General features: G+C 41.7%; 1 long non-coding RNA gene across 1 annotated transcript; it reads left to right on the top strand.

Annotated features, from left to right (window-relative positions):
• The first annotated feature begins 914 nt into the window (after positions 1-914).
• Positions 915-26692, top strand: LOC131446549 (uncharacterized). Its single transcript, XR_009233938.1, has 4 exons — positions 915-987; positions 9140-9197; positions 9620-9729; positions 26336-26692. It is a non-coding gene; the product is annotated as an uncharacterized LOC131446549 (long non-coding RNA).
• The last annotated feature ends 527 nt before the right edge of the window (positions 26693-27219 follow it).

The raw sequence follows: 27219 nt of genomic DNA, 5'->3' as shown, positions 1-27219 counted from the left end.
GTATACATTTGAATGCAAGTGAAGAAATGTGTAGTACAAGATTGTTTTTATGCCACAGATGTAGTCTATACTGTATGTAATTATGCAAAGTATTATGGGCACTCCCATGTTGGGTTTAAAATTACATCCCTGGATTGTAATAGGAGCAGCTAACCCACAACACATGCGTGCACCCACAAAGCGGTGTTTAATTTTCCTTCAGTTTTGCTTTCTTTGTTTTGTTTTTTTACTTTTACAGCTGGTCACAGTGAATTCATCTGGCAGGCAGCACTTGTAGCGTACAAGCATGTGCTTGCCGAGACAAATGTGTGCATAGGAAATGCACAATGTAGAAGTTAGAATTTCAGTTTTTATGTTTAAAAGCAGTATTTCATATCTTGTTCTGTAAATATTGCCTTAGTAAGTTGGAAAAAAAAAAGAAAAGAAAAGTTCCATAAAGCAGCACTACTTACCTTACCTGCATGGGAACATTTCAGAGCGTTGAGTTTGAGTTGGGTTCAGGCAGTGTTTGCTCAGAGCTAGCGAGCTAACACAAACCTCTCTATCCAACGTAATTAGACACATAAACTCAAGAGTTCAGTGCGAGAGCAAACAAAGCACTTGCTGCTGATCCTGCTGCATCAGGATCTTGTCCGTTAGGCGAGTCAACAAACACGCTGTCACTCCACCAGGACACACTCGCCGGCGTATGTGTGTCTGCTGGTGTCTTCATTCCCCGGGTGAAGCTGAATGAGTGCGCCGTGCTTTGGTTGGGCAAACAGTCACTTGGTGGGAAAAAATATAGACAACAATGCCAGGGCAACTTTGTAAACAGCAATTGTATCCTGTTGGGCAATGATTTATTGTTTGTTGTATTTACAGTGAGACACTTATGTGTCCAAACGCTAATATGTGCATTCTCTTTGACTCCGTTCCGCAGTTTGTGGAGTGAGGAGTGATGGCTTGAAACCGGGGCTGTTCTTAAAAGTCCTGCTTCCTATATTGCAGGTAGGAGAACAATGGCAGCTGTGTCATTATAACCATATTCTTTATGCCCGGGAGACAATGGTTTTGAAAATGATCCCGGAAAAACAAAGGCCCTACTTTGATAGCGGAGGTGCTTTTGCATTGCAATAATGACAGAGTAAGGAGGGATAGAGGAGCGAGATAAAGAAGGAGAAGGCGACACCACTGTGAGCTTTTCCTGTCACAATGAAGTCAAGCTGCTTAAGTAACTCAAACCACGTCATTTGTATGGAATATGTTAATGCAGCGTTTACAGTATTAAAGGGATAGTTCCGTTTTGTTTGTTTTTTGACACATTATCAACACTGACTGTGTGCGCCAGCATTGCCGTGCCTGCGACCCACACACTCACTCTCTCTGAAGGAAAAACGGATTTTGCTTACTTTAGTAAAGGTCTCACCTCATAAAGTCAACACCTATAAATGAGAAACTGAAGTTTGTAAACCGCTCACTCGTCCTTACCAAAGTTCATAGGAGAAATGTGTGTTTGTAGGTCTCCTGCTGGCACCTTGGCTATGTTTTTGTCATTTATCTTAAAACAAACAAACAAACAAACCCTGGAGGTACAAGATAACACTTTGGAATTTAGCGATGGATGCAGCAGTGGATTAACATCTCCTGTGTGTCTTGATGTAACATCGCAAATTTTCTCTATGGACTTTAGTGTGGGGAGAGTCAGCTGTTTACACAATGTTGGTTGTAAAATGTCAATCTATTTTATTCGGTGAGCCGATTGTAGTCAGTTGTCTTATCATTCACGCTAACTAAATGTTATTCCGGGATTACGAGGAAGCAGGCCGCAATACCCTGCCCACAATTAATCTTTTAATCTGTAACTTAAATCCAGATATTACGATTATGTTCAAGGCACTGGCGACATAAGTCTGATATGCGGAGAACCAGATGTGGAGAGACTGAGGTAATGTTGTTGTATCGACAACGAGTGCTAACTTGACACTTAAGAATGGAAAATTTCTGTCTCTCATCAGTGTCAACAAATGACCCGATGCTATTGTCTCTCTGTGCTTTTTTACGCGTGGATCAAATAAAGATGTCATAGCGCCTACCCGAAGACACACCTTCAACACAATTATCAATTTAAAAATGAGCTCAAAGGTGTTGTTCTTGGCTTTGAGAGTCTCGACTGATCCGGGGAATATTTTAGAAACAGCTGAAAAAACGTGGTTGTGGTGATAGTCACATCGTCAAACCCACGCGATAATCATAGTTACATAGTTCTGAACACTGATATAATGTAAATAGAGTGTGAATAGCCAAGTGACTGAGCCACACAGGATTTGTATTTGGTATTTCCACTCTCAGTGTGCATGTGACTGACATGGTATCCCCCGGTGCTCCTCAGTCCAGTTCCTCCTCTTGGAACGCACCCAAGTGAATATGAGTACCAGCTAATCATAACTCCAGATATTGAGGTTTTCAGTGCTCTCTTCCAGATGCTGCTTGGTAATTAAAAAATAGCTTTCATTCCTTTCCTTAATTCTTGAAAGCTGACTCAAGCCTTTTCTGATTTCCAGTGCTGCACTTCATTTCACATTAGCTCTAATACAATTACATTGTATATGTATGAACGTTATGTCTGTTGTTACTCCCACTGCAAAGGCCAAAGAACCTTTGAAGAGTTCACGCAACGCGGCACCGACTGAAGTCCTAAAAGCAGCGAAGAGTCCTTCTGGCAGCGCATGTCTTAAAACCTCAGTGTTTTTAGTTCAGAGTCATAATTCCCCATTTCAAACTGGATTAGACGACTTCACTGGTACTGCACAACATGTCTCCCAATGTTATTGTATAAGGATGATTTAACTCATAAGTCACTACTGAGGCATGACAAATTCATAAAAAAAAAAAACAATGATGAAAACCATACAATTGATTAGGTATTTGAAAGCAAAACAAAAGAAACACATTTAGCCGTGATATGAAACAGAACAGGCATGAATGATCACAATTCAAGAAACTGGACGCCATGTGTGCTGAATTGCATTCTCGCGTGAAAAATGACCGAAACAAATAATTCACAATCAAAACAGTTTCTTAATTATTATGTGTCAATCGTTGCAGTTTGTGATACCTGCTGTTTTCTCCTGTCCCATTTTGAACAGGCGGAAGTATTATAAAACAGTAGGTATCGTCGTTAAAAAGCCTCAGGATAAAGGATGCTTTTTCTGACATGGTTGACCACACCTACACTCTATATTGATCTAAGAAGCCGTGAGATCTAAAACCATCCGATGGATCCTGAACTAACCATAGTTATCATGTTTACCACATGGCCCAGAATTCTGACATGAGTTTGTTTGTGCTGTGAGGAAGCTATTGTAGGGTTAGCAGAGCAGTTTCCACTGGGGCTGACTTTGTAGCAAGAGATGCTAATGTTGCTAAGGTGATGACAGTGTACGTGTTTTTCCACACCTAATACCTTCAACGCCTTCATTTGCACTTCCCGCAAACCTTCAGCACTCCACTTTACCTGATCTCTGTCACGTTTTAAAGCAGATTTAGCACCAACAATAATCACACGTCAAGCTCTGAGGCTTCAGTGTTGCAAATCACTTTTGGTGAAAGTGTCAGCCAAAAGATTTACAACGATATCAATGTGTGACTCAAACGACAAGCTTGTCCTGTAACTTGTTTGAAATGCTTCAGTATGTTTTTTTTTTTTTGCATTACCATTACTAATAGTACTAATAATGGTACAGTACGGTAGGGGTGGAGCTAGACCCACGACAGTCAGCTGATTGGGTGACAGAAAAGCTGTTTCTTCAACGCCCGCAGTCTGTTCTCATACAAACTTGATGTCTTGTTGAGATAAACTGCCGGATGTCCTCCGTCATGTCACGGTTAATGTCTTTGATAGCGCACGGGTGCAACGCCCCGCTGCCGCATCCATCGGGCAAAGGTCAAAGTGCACACCCCGCCTACCAAGTAAAGGTACTGTTACCATGATGGAAACACGGCTTTAAACCTTCTTTATTATACGTTTGAGTTGACCTTTTTGTACAGCCAACATCCTTGTGAATAGAAATGTTAATACTAGAACATAATCCAGTCAGTCTAACAGTCTAGCCAGTGGTTACATTTCCCACACAACAAATTTAAACACAAATTTAACAGTGGTTGTGGTCAGTTTTAGTTCTGCTGTCTGATAGAATGCATAATATGGAGTCAGTGCTGTTTGTTTGGATATTCTCAGCCAAACTTGTACTGTTGAACAGGTCCGAATTAGATGCAACCAAACCAACACTGAGCTTTTACCACGTCATTTCACCAGGTGGTGGGTTTCCAGCAGTGTTGGAAAACGTGATTGTGGGTTAGAGTGGTGGTCGTGGTCATGTAGCAGGGCTTGGGTGAGGTGAAGTGGATTTACAAGTGGAAGCAGAGAGAAGGAGAGGTCAGCAAAAAAAAAAGACAGAGAGGAGAGAGGGAGCTCCTGCCGGGCGGCAGGCTGTCCAGACTTTGCCTTCCCTGGGATTCCTCAGCAGCCTTAAATATGCCAGTTATTTTTAACCAGCGACGTAACAGAGCGCAGCGCCGGCCCCTCTGTTACAATATTTCCTTTCTGTCAGGAGGGGAAATGGACGGGAGCCACACTTCCTGGTCACATGATGTCAGTGAGGCAGCCGACTAAGAGACTCACAGGAGGGGGAAGTAGTGAAGAGCAAATAGTTGGGTGCTTCATGCCCATGCCAGCCCACACTTTCACTCAGCACCTCTCTGCTCCAAAGTCTAACTCTCTCAGGCTGATGAGGCAGTCTGCCTTAATCAGAGAGTCAGACGTCAGGGCCGGAGCAGAGATTGGTGTTCGTGAGCTGTGGAGGAAATGAGCGTGTGTGTACCACACATCAGCCGACAGAAGGGTGGAGGGAGGGCCCCCGTGACGTCAGGAGAGGGACCCGCCAGGATTAGAAGCCTCTAAAAAGAAAAAGCCTGGGACTGGGACTGCCAGAGCTTGGGAGAATGTGTCTCTCTGTCTATCCGACATGGGAGAATCTGGGACTTCCCATGAGCTCACCTTGTTGACATACAGAGAACTCGGGCTGGTTTTGGGTCTAGGAGTGCACCAAACACACAAGTGGTACCAGCCTCACGTCATAAAATGTAATGTGTGACTTTTTTATTGGACAAGTCAGTATTCCATGTCTTATTCAGTTGTGAACGCACTTTGCTTTGTACAATAATCATGTGAAAATAAGATTACTCTAACCATGGGTGTGACCTATTGACTGTTGATCCAAGGGTTTTCTATCAGTGGGTAACTATATATATCTCACCTTTCACCTAATTATGACTGATTGATAGAAATAGACAGATTCATATTTAGGGAAATGCATGTCAACCATAAAGGCAAACAGTTAAAACCACTGAAATATTGTATATTTTCTTGTATAATCTAATGACATGAGATGAAGTCAGCTCAAACCTTTGTTGTTTGTGGAAGACTGAAGCATGGAAAAACCAACTAATAAACCTCTACCAGTCAAACTGGTACTGTAATCGTTTAATTCAGATGTGACTCGCTGTCTCAACGTTGAAACAAAAACAAAGCAGTCTTCTTCATAACAGAGATGCTAATTACAATGTTCGTCTGCAGGGTGTAGACATATGCATGTATGGAAAAAACAACAGAGTCACATTTACGCTGCTTTCGAAAAGAAGTCATCAGAGGTCCAATACGGGAGGGCAGCATCTGTCAGATATAAAAGATATGGGGAGTTGTCGATCGGAGATAATTATGTAAAGTCGTATCTCATAAATCATGACGACGTGACGAATGAAAGACAAGAATCACATTCACGAGCTTTCCATGTGATATTGCTTGTTGGACATTTACTGTGTTGTTTTTTTTTTTATGCTCAGCTAATCAGCAACTTGACATGACCCACCTCTTTACCCGTGACTAAGACGTAGATATATTTCCATGATTTTGCCCACTCCTGTATCTGTGGCTCATAAAGTATGTTCCAGACGCGCACGCACACCATATAGAACATTCAAATTTAAATGCGAAGCCTTTCAGTCACACTTGTACCATAAAAAGCGCTAAGCGCACAGGCTGTCACTTAACCAAGACCACATCTTTACAGTGTTAGAGGGGTTCCCATAGAAACAACCAAGTATTAAAGTTCTTTTTTATTTCCGTGTTTGAGCCTGTAATAGACCCCTGCTACACAGCAATTACAGCAATCACCAGCGTTCTTAAACCTTCATCAGTGTTCTGGCGTTGGCTCAGAGGCAGAGAATAACGTTGTCTATCCTCTCCATGCACTGCCGTTAATTGTGGCTGTCAGGTTTTCACAAAATGTGATTCAATTGTTCTGTTCATGGGGCACGTTGGAATTTGAGATGTGATGTGATAGAGGCTTTGCGGGTTTGCAGTGTAGTGATTTACAGGGACTCTGGGCCTCGTATCATTGCACTTTCTTAGCATCTGTTATGTTAATTTTGAGTTTTCCAGCTGATTTTGTTTGGAGCCTAATTTGAATGAAAACACCAAATAGCCGACGCATTGTGCGCTGATGATCTCCAGACTGGCTGAAAACCAAATAAGCGGTCTGCAGATAAGGTGTTTGGCATTATAATATGCTAAAATTCATGTGGTCATTGTTGTCAGACTTGGGGCTAGTGGGCCTCTGCGTTCCTGAGAAGGTGTGGACTCTCCTGTTTAACCCGTGGGAGCAGTTATGAATGTGTCACCTTTTCCATGGATCATCGTTTTTCTGGCCCCGGACTGACTTTGCAAACATGCCTGCAAACGGTACAAGACATACAGACATGTGAAATTACAATAATAATCCTGAGCATCAGCGTGCACAGGCCCTGCAGGATCCATGGTTTGTAGCAAAGAGGAGAATCCTAATAAATTCACCCTGCATGAAGTTTATAATTCAAACAGAAATCTCAGACTTGATGGCATAAGAGGCAAATACAGCATGAAATGGTTGGTTTTTAACGGACTTTTTGACCAGTGGTGACTTGTTCAGTGACGTTGGTGTTTTACAGCGGGACTTAAACATTGTCTGAAAAGTTCTTCCCAGCACTTTTGCTATTTTTTCAGGTTTCACTTTCTGTCCCAAAGCAGCTCCATGGGGCTTAAGTCTTGTTGCACATCAAGTGAATCAACAGCTGTTGTGTTTTTTGATCATTATCTTGTCATGAATGAATACCTGATGAACCAGTCGGTCTTGTTTTTGTTACTTGCTTTTGGGGCACTGGTAGGAATCTCCATGCAAATCATTTGCTTCCATTACCACAGGACGTGTTAACTTGAAGTTCTAAATCCCTTTGCTCGTGTTCCATGTTTGCTTCTGATGAACTAAACACATTTGGACCAAATAGTTTTGATGGATATATGCATGATACCCCCAGTAATACACAAAAAATGATTATGGCAACGTTTTGGAGGCATGTGCCCAAATCAAATCAGAAATGGCACGTCGTGGTTACCTTAATCAAACTACAAATCATTTCAGACTGATACTCCCCGCTGGAATGCTGAGGAAAGAACAATACTTGACAGGCCCAATTTAGCTAAGTGATAGCTTCTCCAGTCTGACGTTTTATTGACATCATGCTGAGTCTAATTGAGGAGGGGGTTTCAGTAACATAAACCAGATGGGCCACCGGCTCATGAACTACAGCCCCGCGCTCTCCACACCATCTCCCTGCTCCCCCCTCTCTTAGCTATACTGTGTTTTGGCTCAGTGTAATACTTAACTACGAAATAAAATGTCATAAATCTGGCCCTTTTCTGGTCAAATTTATATTTATTGTAAGAACTTGATACCGTGCCATTTATCATAGATACTTGAAACTGGCAAGGGAAAGTACGTGGTAACGATTATCATCATTGAACGCTAAACTGGACGGATTAAATGTCCAAAAGGAACATTTTGACAATATGAGAAAATATGCTCATTTGCCTCCTCGCCAAGAGTGAGATGAAAAGATTGATAGCAGTCTCGCATGTGCAAGGCGATGTAGCTGGAGACATGATGGAGGCTGAGCTAAAGCCAAGTTCACACTACACGACTTACAGAGTTGGAGGGTCTGTGTGCATCCACACCACACCACGCACTAAGTGATCTTGAGTCTTTGGATCGTCTTTAACTCCACACTTCATGAGCGACTGTCAACAGGGGGTCACACGTGACACGACGTTGTCTCAATCGTCTGATATGTCTCATCACAAAGACGCTTGTGAGACGCTTTTTATAGTCACAGTTGTTCTTATTCGTTTATGGATTGCTCCCTGCATTCGGCCGTGCTAAGCTAAGCTACTACAGTATTTCCAGCTGCCTCTTGTGCTGCCTTGCTTAACGGCATACAGGCCTCCTAGTTTTCCCGTCTGCAACACAAAGAAATGGCTCCTTACCAGAATGTAAAGTAAAGTAATTTAAGTATGTTTTAAACCCACTCTAACTGTTAAAAGCAGAATTCTTTTTTTTTTACGATTAATGCCGTAATAATCCCGAATCACAATTATTTTTTTGGTCAGGATAATGGTGGCATTAAATATTCCCGTGCCTAGTAATAACTTTGTCTAACTGAACTTTAAACTTCTTTTAGAGACCAAATAGAACTATAAAATATGCTGAACATCACCATGAACACACACACACACACACACACATGCAGAGACAGAGAGCTGCTAAAGAGGCTGTTCATTAGACACATGGATTTAATGAGCCTGCAAAGAAAACCGACTGTTAGAAGTGTGCTAAATTAGTAGGTTCACATGGATTTCTTCTTTAGAACTGCAATAGGAAATATGCCACACATCAGCAAAACACCCCCTCATTTGCAGACTGCGATCGCTGGAGCAATTTGAAAAATGAAAGCTGTTTTAAACAACTGTTTATGATGTTCCTAGTGCCGCTTGTAAGCTATGGTTCTGTAATCAAATGGATGCTTAGGAAACGAAAAAAACAAAACACCCACTGAACTACTCTATAGAATTAAATAAGGATTTCTTTGGCAGAACCGTCCACATATAAATGACCATAAACATTACAGAACCATGGCAATCATTAGAGCTGAGCCCTCTGTGGATAAATAGAGTATGTAAGCCTGTAATAGAACTCTGAATAGTGCATTTGTTGATTTTTTTTTTGGTTAGGTGGGTTCTCCTCTCCGTGATGGCTGCAGAGATGAGACAGAGAAGAAACCGAGTCAAGGTAATATATTATACATATTGTGAAAGAGCATGAATCAGTCGACCGGAGCTGGTGTTTTATCATTAACGCTTGATCCCTTTTTACACAAGTCGTCTCTTTTCTTTCAGCTGTTGGCACAGGAACACTGTTATACTGTATGTACACAATAGCCATCAAGATAGAAGCGATTGAGAGCTCCTGGCTGACAGTGAGCGCTAAATGTCAAACAGTATTAACACACATCATTGTCTCAGAGATGGATTCATAGGCCTGCTCGGCTGTGTTTTTACTTCCCTGTTTATGAATGTTTGAGCAGAAGACAATATTCTTACTGTAATCCTTTTCATTTAGCAGGGCACAATAGACGGAGAAATAACAACTTGATTTAGAATAGGTAATCCCGTTTTCAGCTATGGTAAATCAGAGTACAACTTTTATTACAGGTCGGGTTGGAGATCCTGGAAAAAACTGTTCAAGCAGGCTGCATTTTGAATTCATTTTGACTTCCCTCCAAAGCTTCAGAGCACAGATTCACGAGCACTGCGCAGCATGGGTAACTCACTTTTTTGAATACTTTAATTGACAATGTGATGATGAAAAACAACAAATACTCTCAAATGATCACAAAGACATAAAGTTAGCCTACCGGTCCAGTAGAAACAGCGTCACCATGTCATCACTTTGCAGCGCTTTCTGGGCTTTGAGTTGTCGCCAGCGTTCAAACGCAGCACCGACGTTCACCCTGGTCTTGGATCGCTCTGCGTCAGCCTTTTTCTTGGCAGTAGCTTTCCCAAAAAACGTCTATTTTTAAGCAAGACAGCAACAAAACTGCTCCAGAAAATGATCTCCTGCTCTACCTTTTAAGTGAAGACATCATCATTGGAATATCATGGAAATTCTAGGTTTATTGTGTGAATCCACTGCTGTGTGATGCAAATGATTTGGATAATTGTCTTGAATGTTTTTTTTTTTTGTTTTTTTTTTAACTTTAATTATAATTATGAATTATATCGTGGGCTTTTCCAACAACACCAAGCCAACAGAGTTTTTAAGAGTACACATTTAACTGTGTGACTCACACTCGGGCTCTGTTTCTAACTATGTGACCTCGTTGCCCTGCGTTGGTTTATAGAGCTTACAGCCCAAGTGGATGCTGTCCAGTTTGTTGACCGTGTGTGTATGTGTGTATGCGTGTGTGTGTGTGTGGACTTATTCCATTACCACACAAAGCGGGGCAACAGCATGTATGCTGCTCACATACAGGGCAGACATGAGCTACATCTGTAACAGGGAAAATGTGATGCAGGACACATTATGGAAGGTTTAAAAAAAAAAAAAAAAGCCATGGGACATGGTCATGCAAACATCACCATTTAATGGTATACGTGCACACACGCTCTCTGTATGCTGAGGGGAAAAGTACAGGTATTTATTTGTCCTGGAGGCTTCGGCACCAGTGTCACCGCATTTGTATGGAGCAAGAAAAAGTCATTTTGCTATTTAAAGCACACCCATGCTAACAATAAAGGGCTCATTCAGCTGGCCTCTTGTATTTGTATTTTCTTGTTAAATAAGTCAGGGGTTCCTTCCTGCACAGAGCAAACAAGTGCATGAGTTGGCTCCACTGTCTGCAGTTATGACGTTAGAGGGAAGAACAATCAACAGTGTGTGTACCTGTTGTGGTTGAGGTGTTGTCAGGACACTTTGTGTTTGTGTTCCTGGTGGAGTGTCTTCATTAATTCCTTCTTCATGTGAATGAGGCTGAAAGCGACATATGAATAGAGGAGCGACTGAGCTGTATACATTGGGTGATTGCGGTTCACTGTGTTGGTTTCAGTCCTATTTCACAGAGCTGCAAACCACCACAGGCAGGACATAAAAACTATTTTTGGATCAGTTCACCTCTGTTTCCACGCTGCTTTCAGGACTGTCCCTGAGGATTCTGAATGTGGCCTTAGTTTAACAGTACAAACAGTGGTACGATGTATTTAAAGGTTTTGACGGTTATTCAAGGAGTTAAAGGAAAATACAGGTTTTAATCTCACGCAAGATGTTATTTGCTGAGATATACAGAGACATTATCCAGCTAAAAGCTAAGATCAGGATGCTGACATCCTGTTTGGACTGTGGAATCTTTACTCTCATGTACAGCTAAGGTTGATGGGAGCGCCATTAGTTCTGAAGGTATTTGGTCATCAACCAGAGATCTGAACATGTTTAAACTTTGATTTGATGGTCGTCATAGTTACCGGCAGAGCAGGAGCGCCTTGAAAGTGGGATGGTAATCCATCAGAGAGATGCTGAGATACAATCTGTACTCTACAAGCAATACAGTAGCTGAATGGAAAAATTGTAACTGGATAATCTTGCTCGACTGTCAACCTGCCTGTCCACCAACAGTCTTTTTTAACCACGTGGATCCACTGTGATGTCACAGAGTTCACTGCATAAATCAAGTCAAAAACTGGGAAAATAATTCACTTTTAAGTAAGTAAGAAGAGTAGCGGTCAGTTTTTACATTGGATAGATTAGATATAAATACCATAACTTCCATATGTCATTACTGATTCTATATTCTGGATTGGGGTTTCCTCCTTTCAGCTTCCCCATTTACGTTTTACTTTTTCATGACACAGTACAGTAATGCACACGCCTCCATCACCATATTCACTGCAAATCCAGATTGTGTAATTGTCTGTCAAACCTGTTTTTTTTCCCTCTCTCTCTCTCTCTCTTTCTCATTTTAATACCTCACCACAAAGTTGCAGAGGGAGGGAGAACCCTCCCCTCCCATATGTGACTCACTCTGATATGTGCGTAAGCAGCCACTACAGCGTTCAGAGTAGTATTCCATTGCTCTTACCACTATTATTGTCTTCTTCTTCATCATCACCTACATCATCACCTACATCATGGCTCCTCTTGTGCTGTGGGCTCCCTGTGCCATGATTGGGAACGGGCTAGGTGTCATTGATGGCTCTTTTAAACAAAATAAAACAACCCTCACTGCAACAACCAGGCTTAGATCATATAGATATGCATCTCCATGGGAATTTTCAGCTATGTAGTTGCTTCTTCTTTTTTCATTCTGAGAGTACAATATTTTTTGTTTCTTTGTTTTGGAAGTGGTGTGAGGAACATGGCAGAATGTCGAGAAGCAGGTGTTGAGAATGCGGTAACACAACTCTGGGTCAGAGAGAGATGATTGTCGAGGGGGCATTCCATTGAGTTGAGGGTCTCTGTGGTATTATGTCACTCTTAAGCCCCATTAAGCCATAATGAGGGTGTTACCTCAATTATAATGTAACAAGTGGACACTGCCAGCAAAGCTATTTCACTTGGCATCCCAAAGAATTATAGCGTCCGCTGCTTCAGCTTGTATGCAAGTACACAGCGGCTTCATTGGCAACGTGCTGAAATCAAGAAAAGCCCGAACAGGAATGTGTAGATTTTGACTTTAGGAAAAGCTCTCTGCTAAGACAGCACAGTTAACATGGAGGAACCACATCAGATGCCACCGTGAGATAGAAGCTGGGGCACCAGGCCAGAGAGTAAATATTCACTTGACGATAATGTGCGTGCTGATGTGGTGTACACACCCTCTGCCCACAGATAGGAGCAGCCTTTTATCTCAGACTATACACACACACACACACACAGAATGAGTGACTCAGTAATAGCGACAGGACAGGAAAATGGAGCACGGAGCAGTAGGACAATGCTGATGGGGCATCTTCAGTGAGTTTGGTAAACATTCAGGACTTAACAGTGAAGTTAAGATACAGTAAATGACTTGAGGTGCTGCATACATTTGAGTTTAAAGCTCATGTTGCATGTAATACAGTATGTTGTGCCCACATTAACCAACCACACTGGAAAGCCTGTGGGGCTTCTTTCCTCTACTTTCTGTGATTTTTTTTTTCAAATCAAATCATCAAATGTATTTTCTGAGGTAGTTTATTTTTATGATCCCTTTGAAAACTCTCTCTTGCTCTGACATGAGTCGGTAAATGAGGCAGAGGAAAGGAGCCAAGCAAAAGCTATAAAAAAAAAACCTCCACTCACACATATTAGCATCAAAGTTAAAGCGATAGTCTTCCTCTGACGTCTGCGCCATGTGCCCTTACTCAGCTCCATCTCAAAAGGTGGCCCTTTTATTCTGGCCACTGAGGCCCGAGCCCCAAAATATGAGACACAGAGACACGTTTTGTCGCTGATGGCAGCAATTTGATGTTTATCGCGCTTCTGTGCGCCACTGGGTCGCCACTGTACGCCGTGTCCAATCTCAGCACAAAATGTTGTTGCGCTAGGAAATGTTAAGTGGACCTCACAATGCTAGCTTCATCACAGTCTCATCTGATAGCGCTGCACCTGAGGACCTTCTCAAAGGGACTTTTTGTGAAGTTGTCCTCCTCGGTGTCCAAACATAACCCCCGGCTGTGCTCGTTGGCCAAGGTTCATTTCAAAAACACACACAGGCTTGTAATTACTGCGAGCTAATTGGCTAGCACAGCGTTACGGTACAAGGGCTAATGCGGTCATTAAAACAACATTTCCTGTTCAGTGATGTTTCAATTGCTAAGCACAAAGACACTTTTACGGGCCGTCGTCAGCAATCGCAGGCATCAGTCCAAATGCTGAAATTCCATGATGAAAGGTGAACTGTGTCATAAGCCTAATTACGTCAGACCAGTTCAAAATAGTATGATAATTATGTTGCCTGTGACACACAGTTGTGCTCCGTGTGCTTTAGACTCGATCATGCACAGTGTCAGCTACATGAATACATCACAGTCAAGTCTTATGACAAACTGAACGTTTGACATGCTGGTGGTGCAAAGAAGGGAATACAAATGTTATATTCAATTATTCTAAATATGAATGTTTCTAGTAAGTTTTAAGGCAATTCGTCCAATCACCATCGAGGTAGTGCCGCCTCAATGGTTAGAAAGAGGCAGCGCTGTTGCCTCGCAGCAAGAAGGTTGCTGGTTCGGTGCTGGCCTTTCTGTATGGAGAGTTTGCCTGTTCTCCACGTGTGTGCTCCCCGGGTTCTCCAGTTTCCTCCCACAGTCCAAAAACATGCAGAGGTTAATTGTGCACTCGTAGGTCAATGAGTGTGAGAATGATTGGTCGTGCGTGTCTATATTTTTGACCTGCCAGTACCCCACCTTTTGCCGGCTGGGATCGTCTCCAGCGGCCACAGCAACCCTCATGTGGGGATACAACTGTAGCCAATGAGTGAATGGATGAACCATTGACTTATAGTTCGATTTCATGGGGACCTTAGAGAAATGAATAGAATTCCAACAAATATTTCTGCCTGGACCAAAGAGGTAAACAAGAAGAGTGAGGCTACATCCATTCCACACTGTTCAGATAAAGAATTATCTGCATTCAGATAAAGAATTATCTGCATTCAGATCGGCATTTATGCTCCATATCAGATATAATCTATGTCCATTCTAACACACCTGCAGCCGTATATGACATGAGAGACAAGACGCAACAAAGGTGAAAAGTCAGAGCAGGTTTATCTTTTTGATTGCACAGCTGATAGTGGAACCGTGGCCAGTAAGAACCAATCGTAAAGTGAATGTGGGCAACTGTTTGCAGAGGTCTCAGCTTTTGCCATATAAGATGAAAACACAGCTCCAGATTCTTCAAATGAAAAGCATTTGTATGCAGAACTGATTGTGTGTTTAGTGCTGATGTAGCGTGACACTCCCATGCTACTAGAATATGTCCGAAAGGTTGGTTTAAAAGAGAGGAATTATCTTTCTGACCTTTCATTCATTGTTATGGAATTGTTTGAAGCTTTGGTTGTCAAGAAAACAAACTACACCATTAAATGAGTAGTTGATATGTTAATATTATTATAGGCTAGTGTGTTTATATGTGGAGGATGTATGGAGCAACCTTACACAGCTTTTCTTCAGCTCCAGCAGGAGCATATTGTGCCTTGAACCTCAGACTCGGGCCGACTTTCTCTTCATCACAGGATGTACTCAGGAAGGGAGGAACAGACTGGGTCTTGAGCTTGGCTGGAGAAGAGCAGGCAGGCATAATGTCGGTCCGAGTCGAGGGATGACCTCACGGCGACGTGCCTTCAACCTGCAGTTACACAACAGCCTCAATGCCTCACGAGTTGGCAAAGCTGGGGAGGAAGTACTGAGAACAGACAGACCCCCCCCCCCCATTCCTCACGGACGGCCGGGTGTAGAGACAGGCTAGAGCTCAGATCTGATTTCAGAGGAAGGAAAGGCGAAGGGAGGGGAGCGCTGGATAAGAGTGCTGCCGTTGCTTTATTATGTCCTTTCGCCCTCTTTAACTGTGGCCCCGGCCTGAGTGTTATGAATGCCACAGAGGTGGAGTTATTACACACACACACAGCCAAGCCAGGTCTAATCTTATTACTATTCTGTTCATTAACAATACAAGGGCCTTGATTCCGATAAGTGTAGTTCAAGAGAAACTATTTAAGCAGAAGTTATGCAACATGTTGATATATGTTGTCTAATTTTGTTCTCTTATTGGCATTATTTATTTACAGTTTTAACATTTTTTTTTTTATTATTCTGCCCTGGTTTCTGTTCATTTTCATGTGTGATTGATTGGTTAATTCATCAGTTTACTGCGACCACTTTAGGGAGAACTAGTGATTGGCCCCGAGGCACGGAGACGTCTCACCTCTGTTCTTTCACTTTCCGTCACTGTCTGTCCGTCTGACAATGTGACTTTAAATTGCTTGTATGTTTGCCCTGGGCCAAAGTTTGTCTCAGTGTAGCTATAAAAAGACATTTTACTATTACTATTAATACTGCTAAGGATGCTCACAAGAAGGGCCCATGATAAAAGAATGCACACACCCATGGGCAACGCCAAGCACAAGTAGCGTCATACATGCTGGATGGCTTTCCTTTTTCTGCACGCCTTCATTCTTCTCCCATGATGGTGATCATCAGATGACACTGAACCTCTCCACCCACAAGAGGACCGGCAAGAGTGCACCAAATTCTGACACAGCTCTAGCAGAGGAAGTGAACCCACACCCTCCTCCTGGCCGGGGATCAACTGCTGCAGACCTCAGTACTCGTCTGCCCCACCTGCCTTTTATACTCACAATTATCCTCTTGCATTGCGGTGTGTCTGTGTGTGTGTGTGTTCAGAATTTCATGCAGGAGACTGGAGAAAACAAATCCTTTAACAAATTCTATTTTGATCGTAAATGACACTTCAATACCGGTGTTGGGAAATGTATACCCTCACCAGCCATTTATTAGGTACAACTCTTTAACTGCTAGTTAAATATCTAATCAGCCAATCATATGGCAGCAGTGCATTTGAACATGTAGACAAGGTCAAGACAACCTGCAGGAAGTTCAAATCTCACATGAGAAAGAAAGAAAGTGATTATAGTGACTTTGAACGTTACATGGTTGTTGGTGTCAAACAGGCTGAAACTGCTGATATACCTGGAAAGAAAGCAATCAGTAACTCATAAAAACACTTACACAACCAGTGTAAGACCGTTTCTAAATGCAGAACACATTTGTGTGCTACAGCAGCAGCAGAAGACCACAGCGGACACTTTATTAAAAACACGTTACTTATGTCATAGTCCCATAATCCAGTTTAACACGGTGATTCACATCAGTGCAGTCACATTTCCAGCCTCCTGTTCCCTGTCTTTGTGCTCAGCTATCTGTTAGCCACATGGTAAATCCACACAGATGACAGAACCCGCACATCCCAAAAGTCAATACTTTAATCCCGTGGACATTATTTAAGTTCACATCCAAAGGGCTGGAGTAGCTCCAAAACAACGCAAATCTTATCACTGTCCAAATACTGTACTGTGTCAGTATCTGTTTGTTTACGCCAACATCTACATTTGAAATTAAATATTAAAGCAAACGATAAGCTGCAAAGTACCAACACCTTTACACTACTAACACGTGCTGCCTCTCGCTCTCTCTCCCTTCAGTTCATTCCTCAAGTTGACCATGCAAAGATTTGCAGTTATTTTTTAATTTCTTCATCTTTGACCATCAAACTAGACTTCTAAAAGTCAATGGTCTGTATTTATATTCCACACACTTTTCTCGTCTTGATGACCACTCAAAGCTGCTTTACACGGTTTTGCCATTCACCCATTCACACCCATTCACTCACACTTTCATACAGCACCCATTCACACACTGCTGGCAAAGCCGTCAGCAGCGACATGGGGTTAAGTGTCTTTCCCAAGGACACATCTGCATGTAGACGAGCGGAGCCAAGAATTGAACCCACAACGTAACCCCTGGGGATTGCGGGGGCATATTTGAAGTTGCATCATAGCGGCGGAAAACAAATCCAAATTATGTAACCCACAGTCTTAGTGATCTCAGCTAAAGTATATTAAGATTTCGTTTATTTACATGTTTCTTTTTGGCAGTATACACACATTATACAAACGCACACATACAGCGTGTCATCTTTTCAGTAATTGATTTTGACGTGAACACATTACACAAACATTAACTTCCGCTTTCTGCCTTCTCAAATGGGACTCTTTTCTCGATGGTAGACAAAGATGGCGAATGGCGATCAGAAAATTAAAGCACACACACACACACACACACACAGACATTTCAGACAGGCCAATGGCTGCTTTCCACTCAATGAATGGAAACAGAGACACGATAGCCACGTTTTTATCTGCGCATCACGCTCCAGTAGTCCATTGATAAAAACACTGCTTGTGGAAAAACCTGCTCTTATCTTACATTTGTCTCCATTTAAATGTTTTTTATTTTGGTAAAATATATATATATATATATATATTTATCTTGGAGGTGATTGTATCCATCCATTCCAGCAAGAGTGTGAGCTAGCATATGTGACAGATCCACTCACAGGTATCCATTCCTATTCTGCAATATGGATTTTTAAAGGAGCAGTCTTTGATTTGGCTAAACTCCATAGCTACGTCCCACATCAGAAAACAAATGTGCCTCATTCTTGAGCCTGGCCTACTTTCACCCACACATGACTCATCGTCAACCTGCAATCTGATAAAGACTCATTGTCTTTCCTCCCAGTTTGACAAAACAAGTTTGTCTACCTGGTTGTCTTCTGTTGCTATTTTCACATGTCCTACCCGTGCACGACTATAAAAAAAAATGTGTTTGACATCTGCCAGTTACATATTACCGAGTGCCTCTCAGTGTTGTGACATCAAGTTATGAGAAGGGACAGCCGCTGATATGCTCTTATCGTTTTGCGGACTGCGTGGGTGGTCTGTGGTGCAATTTACAGTCACAAAGGAAAGCAAAGCAAAGTCCAAGAAATGTCATAGGGTTTACCTCAGGATGTGAGTGAGGAGAGACAACCTTCAAGAAATACCCTTTCCTCTAGTGCTCAGGCAGAGACACAACAGGAGATTAGATGAGACATGCCATCACAGGTATTGCATGTGGTGCTCTGGATTCCCTCTCAGTTTAATCACTGACTACAGTCTATTCAGAGGTTTCATGTTTCTTTACAGCAGAGTGAACACACAGCATTTCCCTTCACACCGAAAATCACTGATAACAGTTTTTACTTTTTTCTATTAATTTCTATTTTATATGTTATATCTGTGCTCCCTTCAGACTCCTGATTAGGTCAACATTTATCAGACACTTCTGGTTTATATTCCTTCAGAATGACATTCCCTTTAAAGCTGTATTCCTGGGGTCTCAAATTAAAATGACCTGGGGGCCACTGGGAGTCTAGTCTGGTCAGGAGAGGGCCGGTCAAGTAACAAAAATAAGAAAAAGTGGGAAAAAGCACTTATTCAGTAGAGGTGGGTGATATTATCTTAAATTCAAATCACAATATTCCATCATTGTATCGCAATAATGAGTGTTGAAACACCTGCAAGTTTGAGACCTCTGCTGTAGTGCATCATTTTAAATATAAAAAAATGTCTTCTCCACACAACTCATGGCTATGGCAGTGTTTTGTTTTCATGCTGCCCATGTTTCCAAAGCTGCACACACACGTTTTATGTTACAACTAGACGGAGACAAGACTGGAGCACAACAGCTACATGACATTAGTAAAGTGAGACGGCTACATACTGTTGGAATATGGCTGAAAAAAACCAAGAAGTGTCCATAAAAAGACTAAGCCTGGACATCCAGTAGGACTGCACATTTGTATTTTAATCACAAACATCATTTTTACAAATTGATACTTGATATTGAAAACATGTGCTCTGCCAACAGAACGTGAAGGAAAACAAGCACTCCATTGATCACGGCCTGACTATGCCTGCATGTTCAATCGCAGCTGCTGCTGTTCCTGCACCATGCAGCTCCAAGTTTCCTGGCTGCGGTCTGGACGACATATATACAGCGCTTAACTTATACCAGACTACCGTAGAAGCAAAATCTGGAATGATTTGCATAGCAGAAGACAGACTCTTTCGCTCTGTATGTGAGCGTGCACTGTGCCCGATATCAGCGAGATACGTAGCGTGATGTTGTACATCGAACGCGACACAACAGACAACAAAGGAGGCCGTTTTTTTTGGTTTGTGGTATCAAACTTTGTTTGAGAATAGACTGCAGGCCTTGAAGAAAGACTGGTCACAAGGGAGTGACGCTTTTCTGGCCAGTTATTTAAGAACTATTCTAGAAACACGGCATAATACATTTTTAATATAGTGACATTTCCTTACATTTTCTACCTCTACCGATTTCCACCACTTCCTTCCTGTCTTTCCCTCTCTTCTACCCTTACGCCCACGTCTCTTCCTCAGTCATTTCCCTCTCCAGTACAAACATAATAGCCAGTGTCCATCCAAAACTCTGACCGACTGCAGAAAACCCCAGAGGACACTGCATACTTTCACCCTGCCCTGTCATGCACGTGCGCACACACACACTCACGCACAGACACACACACACACACAACATGTTTCAGCTGCCTGTCCAATCACCACACCCATCTGAATGACATCAGTCTGTGATGTCATCATGGGACCAATGCTGGCACGCCGTCCAGTGCAACTTCATCATCAGCATCATCATCCTTTGGCAGGGAAGAGTCTCAGAGGGGAGGCAGCTGGATTGTAACAATTCCTTCGCTGTTTGCATGTGTGTGTGTGTGTGAGTGTGTGTGTGCGCTTGAGGGCTTGTTTTACTGCATTAATGGGGACCGAAAGCAGCACCACACTTGTGGGGCACAACAAAACGTTGAAATGGTTTGGTTCTTAGTTTTAAGCTAATAGTTACACATTCAATAGTGATGGATAAGAAATGAATCAGCAACTACAGACTGCAATGTGTGTGTGTGTGTGAGCATTTGTGTGTTTGTCTGTGTGTGTGTGCACACGCATAGGGAGCAGAGGGAAGGGTAAAATACGCAATTGCTCTAATTCAAACAATCTGAGGCTGACGGCGCTGGGTTTTCTTTGGCCACTCTGTCCTGTTTAGTGCTCTCTGGGCAGATTCCCTTATTATGTGTTTGTCAATATTTTAACTGCAAGCTAAATATTGCAGTGACTTTGCTTATTAAAGAGGAAATTGGGAGAGGAATGTGAGGGAGGGCAGAGACAGGGATCTGGGGTAAAGTGGTCACAGAATAGCTGAACAGGAGAGGAAAAAAGAAGCAGAGGAAAGGATTAAAACGGCAAAGGTGGGACTGGAGAGGACAGGATGGGGTGTGATGGCAGGAAAACGAGAGGTACGACTACACGGGGAATTGTGCAAGGGTCAAGGCTGAAAAAGTGCAGTCCCAAAAAAAAAACAAAAAAACGATGACAGGTGCAAATACTTATTTACTTATTTTAAAATTCACTTAAACATAAGTGGATTTGAAGATCTTAATCGGAGACAATCTGTGATAAATTTTTACAGTCAAGGACAGGGCCTCGTACTATTACAAATACAGCTGCCAAAGGGGGGAATATAAAAGTATTAAAGCATGAGGCTGGATATAGTATTTCTCACTGTCAACAAATCCCTTAAAAAAAACAAAAAACCATAAGCAATGCTTATTCATACTTCAGTATTATTGGACATTCTCCTTCTGTTTTTTGCCCAAAGCACAACTGTTTCTTGTAAATACATAGATCTTTCAAATCTGATATGTTGCACTGGTTAAGTTTTTGGACCCACGAAAGCACCGATGATGAGAACTGCATTTTCCATATGTATGTACGTACGAAGCAAATTATATGTGTTCCATTTGATGTCATTCTAAACTATAACATTAGGCCTGTTGGAGAGTTAGGGAGAGAAAGCTTGGCTCAATGTTTAAGTGCACTGGACGGAGGGTGCAGAGCATGTTTTTGTCTTCAAGTAATCTTTCATTGCCAATAGTTTTATAAAAAAAAAAAAAACTGAAATATTTCCTCATTATTACTAAGACATTTGCATCATTAACTCATATGACTGTAATTAAGTATGTGGAATAAGATGATCAGTTCAATCTGTCACCTTTTATTCCACATTACTGGTGAAACTGATGAGTGCTGTGTGAATGCCTCTCCTCCAAACTGCCTTGAAGACATTTACTTTAAGGCAGTGATAGTCTCTAAGTTTCTCTTTGCTCAAACCATGGACCGTGGCGTTACAACACGTCTGCAGTCTTGCCCAGAGACAAACAGACGAGCCCAGAACCTTAAGAGCTGGGTCATATTTACCACGTATGCATGTAGCTACTTTGCATTTCTGCATGTGCACACAAGCTCACGGCTCCTTTCATACTCAAATGAGGGTCAGTCTTTTTTTTAGATGCTGAGTTGCACATGTGTGGCAAACTTCCTCAAGAAAGTTTCCAGGGTTACCATCTTCTTCATTGTCTCTTCTGACCAAGTGTTGTGCAGGGAGCATGTCCAGTTGGTGCATACAGTCTGTGGAGATGTGCACACATTGGTCCGTGTGATGGCTGATTTACATCACACGGACCCTAGCGGACCTCTGTGGACATGTGGACACGTAAAGTGTGACCGCTCCCTGAAGCCTAAGACAGACTCCCAGCTCCCACTGAACTCCCAACTCCTATTTTAACGAAATAATTGGTTTCATTCACAGTTGTGTAAGGGTTAGCACTCTTGACTACGTGAGGACCTGGGATTGGCAGAGGATAAGTGGTTCATTCAGTTCCACCTGTGAAGAGGACCTTCTCTCAGTCCTGTTGTCTGTCAGGTCTTCATGAGATCATGCTGCCGTTCTGCATAGATCAACTCCAGATGTTGTCCTGTATAGATACAATGTAGTAAAAGGCAGGTTGTCTCTCATATTCTGAACAATCTGCCTGCTTAACCCTACAGAAAAAAAATAAAAAATATATATATATATATAATGGCTTTATAAGTACAGCAGCCATTTTAAGACCAGGCCCTTAGCCAAAGGCTTTCAATCCACTAAAGGCCGTACAGGACTATTGCATGTAACATGTAAAAGTAAATCTGATCATCTCAAATGTGCAGTTTTGTCTGGAGAAGCCTGGTGCTGCCATCATGGACAAATGACACACTTTGTACAGTATTCAGCTGAGCTGGACAGGAGAACTCATCAGCGATGGATGTTGAACATTACGATAATAAAGTGGAGTGGAAGAATCCACACTGGATCAATAGCACGGGGCGCTGTGCCAAACCATGTCATTAACCGCATATTAATTCTAGCAGCAGTCACCAGGCCACATTGTGAGCAGCGTGGTTTCTAGAGGAGTGTTTACCAAAACAAGACTTCCAGCTCTGCTTTAGTGGTTTCACAGAGCCATCGGGTGACGTAGGAGACCTCAGTGTATTAGTGACTTTTAAGTGCGCATGTAGAGATGTGAGGTCACGCCAGCGTTGTAAATGTTCTTTCTCACCAGAATGTGCTACGCTGTGAACTGATTCCCAAAGAAGTTAAAGCCTTGTCCTGTAATGCATCAACAGCACGATTGGTCAGAGGGGACTTCACTCCTAACAATAAGTGTGAGTGAGAACATTTGCAGACCCGAAAAAGCTCACTTATAGTCTGCGTTCAAGTCGGGTTTTTAAGACTGAACACCGAGCAGTTGCAGATGGAGAACGCGTCAAACATACATTCTCCGCTCTCCTCCACAGCTGATGCCTCATTCCTCTAAACCCCAAATATAAGACATGTGTCAAAATGTTCCGCCTCTAATTGACCCCTAATCACATTTGCTGAACACACAGATGTCTGGGGGGTCCGGCAGACTTATCTCTCCTGGCGGTGTCAAGTTTGCACGGCCTCTTTTTCCCATGCGACATGACCTCAGACTCACAAGTGCATCGTAACATTTGTGCATATTTGTTCCCCTATTCACGGAATCGAATCGTCTGCTGCTTCTGTTGTCGTCTCCCCTCCGCAACGCGCGTTAGACTTTAATGTAGTCACCGTTGAAGAAGACACAGAAAGGAGGAACATCATAGTCCAAGGGAAGCGTTCAGAAAGCACATTTGTATGATGGTGCAAATGGGAAAAAGAACGATGGAGATTCGATCCCTGCACTGAGAGCACGAGCGTGATAGTGAGAGTTTACACTGATACTTATATTTGTCTGATTTAGATGTATGATGAACTTTGACCTCCCCTAAATTGAAAGCACATGTGGCCACGAGACAAAACTAATAAAACTCTGATGAGATTTCTGAGGCTGATCAGTTGCATGAAAACCTCTTTTGTCTCTCTCTACTTTATGAACGTATAGAAGATTTAAACTATATATATTTCCCTAACTTGTCATTTTCAAAGTGTTAAATATTATTCGACACACACCCTAAAGCCATATTAAAAGATGTAGATTAAAAAACGCCTACATTTTCAAATGTCGAAACATGTGTTTAATTGATCAAACACATTCTAGAGGTTGTGGAGAACAAACTGTAAACGCAGTCATTTATGTGTAATTGTTCCAAGCTGATTGATTCCAGTTGGGCCAAAATAGTTTAAACACTGAAAGGCTGCAAGTTAATTGGATTTTTATTAAGTTTCCGGTCAAAACAATGAATCTTAATGAATGAGTAACTATATATATATCACCATATAACTCTAAACTTTCTAAACTCCTTACAGCAGGCTGTCAAAAACAAATAAGGAATATGAGTTATAGCCAAATTATCCTATTTACTTGTTCAAATTCTAGCAGGCAAGCTGAATTACTGGCTTCAACTTTCACCTCCGCAGCATCTCTGACATCAGCGCTCCGTAAACCATTGAGAAGAATTTGGCAGCTCGTATCTGGCTCTCGTTAGGAACTCTGTCAGTGCCGCTTGGAACAGAGAGAGACGCGGAGGGGAAAAAAAGTTTGGAAAGCGGGACGTAATTTGTGCAATCATAGACAGCCTTACGACTATTTTTCATCATGAAGAGAGCGTTTCACGGACATTTATGCATATGAGCAACTCGCGTCCATTAATGCTGCCTCTAAATGCCCATGAATCAAACATTGATCGTTTAAAATTGCAAATATATTCATGTTCATGAAGAGTGACAGAGGTATTTTTCCCACCACATGAGGATTATGTGAAGGAAACAGCCAGTGGTTTTCACATTGAACTAATGTGGTGGAAAGTAAGGGTGTTGTGGTCAGGCTGGTGGATGGGTGGATATGGCCTTAAACTCTCGTGACCCAGCTTTCATTCCCAGCTCAATCCGAGGACTTTTCGACTTGGAGCTTTCGTTTACATTTTTAAGTTTCTCAACACTAACCATAATCCGAACCAAATTATTTGACTTGCCTAACCATAACCATACTCTTAACCCTAATGCTATCATTTCTGTAGCGGGGGATAAAAACTTTGCAAGATTTATGTTGACAGCATGCGATTCTATTTTCATAGTTGTGCTCACAATGTTCACATTAATACAACAGTTAGATCATAAATAATAAGACATATAATAGGTCAGACTCTTCTTAACACCAAACCATTATGAGTAACAAATTTCTTACAATTTCACCCAAATCAGTCACGGACATTCATTTTAATAAATGCCAAATCTTTTCATAAAGTAGTTTACTTCAAGATAATGTTAGCGATGATGAAAGTCATTCGGTAACGTTTGAATGGGTTTGCTGTTTGTACAGTTACAAGTGTCACATTTATATATTTACAACATTTACCCAACAGGGAATGGGATTGTGTCGTCACGCTGCGTTGGTGCCATGTTTGGTGCTATCGGAGTTGTTATTGACGATAATCCGTCTTTTACTGTTTAACATTAACATTTTTTTAGTCCCTTGTAAATATGATGAACTGTTGCTGTGTTACGTGGTGCAGCATGAGAGCTATGAGCTACAAAAGATGTATTTAAAGGGTGTTGAAACTGAAAGAGTCTATGGAACAAAGTTTTTGGGATTCATTATGGACCACGAACTTTGTTGGCAACGCAAATCATCCTAATCTATTGCTATTCTTTGTAAAACAAAGGATTTATTGAATAAAAAAAAACGCCTTAGGATATTGCATTGTTCACTTGTAATGCTTTATATGTCATACATACGAAATTTTGGGGAAACACTTAGATCCTGTAATTGAATTTCAGAAAGAACAATTAGAATAATAAATAAAGTTGGATTTCTGGAATCCACTAAGCAGTTTTTCATAGAATCTTGATCATAGGACATTGTATATTCTAAAACACTAGAGATACATTTTTTTTGTGGTGAATAAAACTCTTCCTGTTTGCATTCAGACATTCTTTAAACTAAGAGAAGGTGATTATAATTTACGAGGATCTTTTATGTTTTGAAACTAGCAAAGTGAGAACAAATATTAAATACAGATTTCTCAGTTTTGGGGGTAAAGTGATGGAACAAACTCAATGATGAAATGAAATTGTGTCAAACTCTTTTCATTGTAAGTGCAATATTTTTTGTATTTTCTCTACATTTCAATTCACGATTTTTTCATGTCCACACAGGACAGGCAAAGATAAGCCCCATGCTTCAGCCTATTCCTTTTTCGGTTATTGGCATAAGTGTTTCAAATGATCTTGCTTTATGTTCATATGGAGCTTTGTTATATGTATCAAGCTTGTGAGGAGTCATCATCTTATCTGAGAGCTGCCTGTACATCATTCTATCAGAGTCATATTAATTCTATCTGTTTATTATTCTATCTTTTTTTTTATGCCTAATGTCTGAACTCGTCTGCTATCTCCCTACAGACTCTCGCTCATCCACTTGAAGCTTAACTGGACTTTTAAAACAGACGGTTGACAAGCAAACACACATGCAGCAGTCTGAGTGACAATGTTCGCATTGTTTGCCGGCGTCGAGATGTGAAGGTCCTGCACCCAACTGTGAGTTAACTGTACATTAGAGGCTAAAGAATCGAAGTTTTTAAATCACACCACAAACACGGTAAGCGAAGATGTCTGCTGTGCACAGCGGAGGAAGCATGTTCCGATCACAACATGGATAAGAATCCACAGTGCAATGACAAAAACACAGGACATACAGCATTACATGTGACACATATTGGCATAAATTGAATGATCACAGATCTGCTTCCTCTTTAGCTGTCGCCACAGATGTTTTTTAAATGTATTAAAGGTAGTGCATTCTCTTATTGCAGCTGGAATGTTATTCCAAATCTCACTAACTTTGACTGATAACACCTGTTTGCTGTATGTCTATGAGGTATTACTCTTCCATCTCGTCTTCCTTGTAAACACAGTGTGTGTGGCTGAGGCACAGCTGCCAATGAGGTGATAGAATATAAAACTAAATACGTTTGCTTGCAATAAACTTATAAAAGTAACAATAAGAAATTCAGTTGTCCTCATCATCGTTCACCTGTCCTCATCGTTCACCTATCCTCATCGTTTATCTGTCCCAATCATCGTTCACCTGTCCTCATCTTTCACCTGTCCTTATCGTTCATCTGTCCTCATCATCGTTCACCTGTCCTCATCATCATTCACCTGTCCTCATCGTTCACCTGTCCTCATCATCGTTCACCTGTCCTTATCATTCACCTGTCCTCATCATCGTTCACCTGTGCTCATCGTTCACCTGTCCTCATCATCGTTCACCTGTCCTCATCTTT

Source organism: Solea solea, chromosome 19 (genome assembly GCF_958295425.1).
Source record: "Solea solea chromosome 19, fSolSol10.1, whole genome shotgun sequence".
Classification (NCBI taxonomy): Eukaryota; Metazoa; Chordata; class Actinopteri; order Pleuronectiformes; family Soleidae; genus Solea; species Solea solea.
The sequence above is the reverse complement of the archived record's forward strand: the minus strand, read 5'-3'. Positions and strand labels throughout refer to the sequence as shown.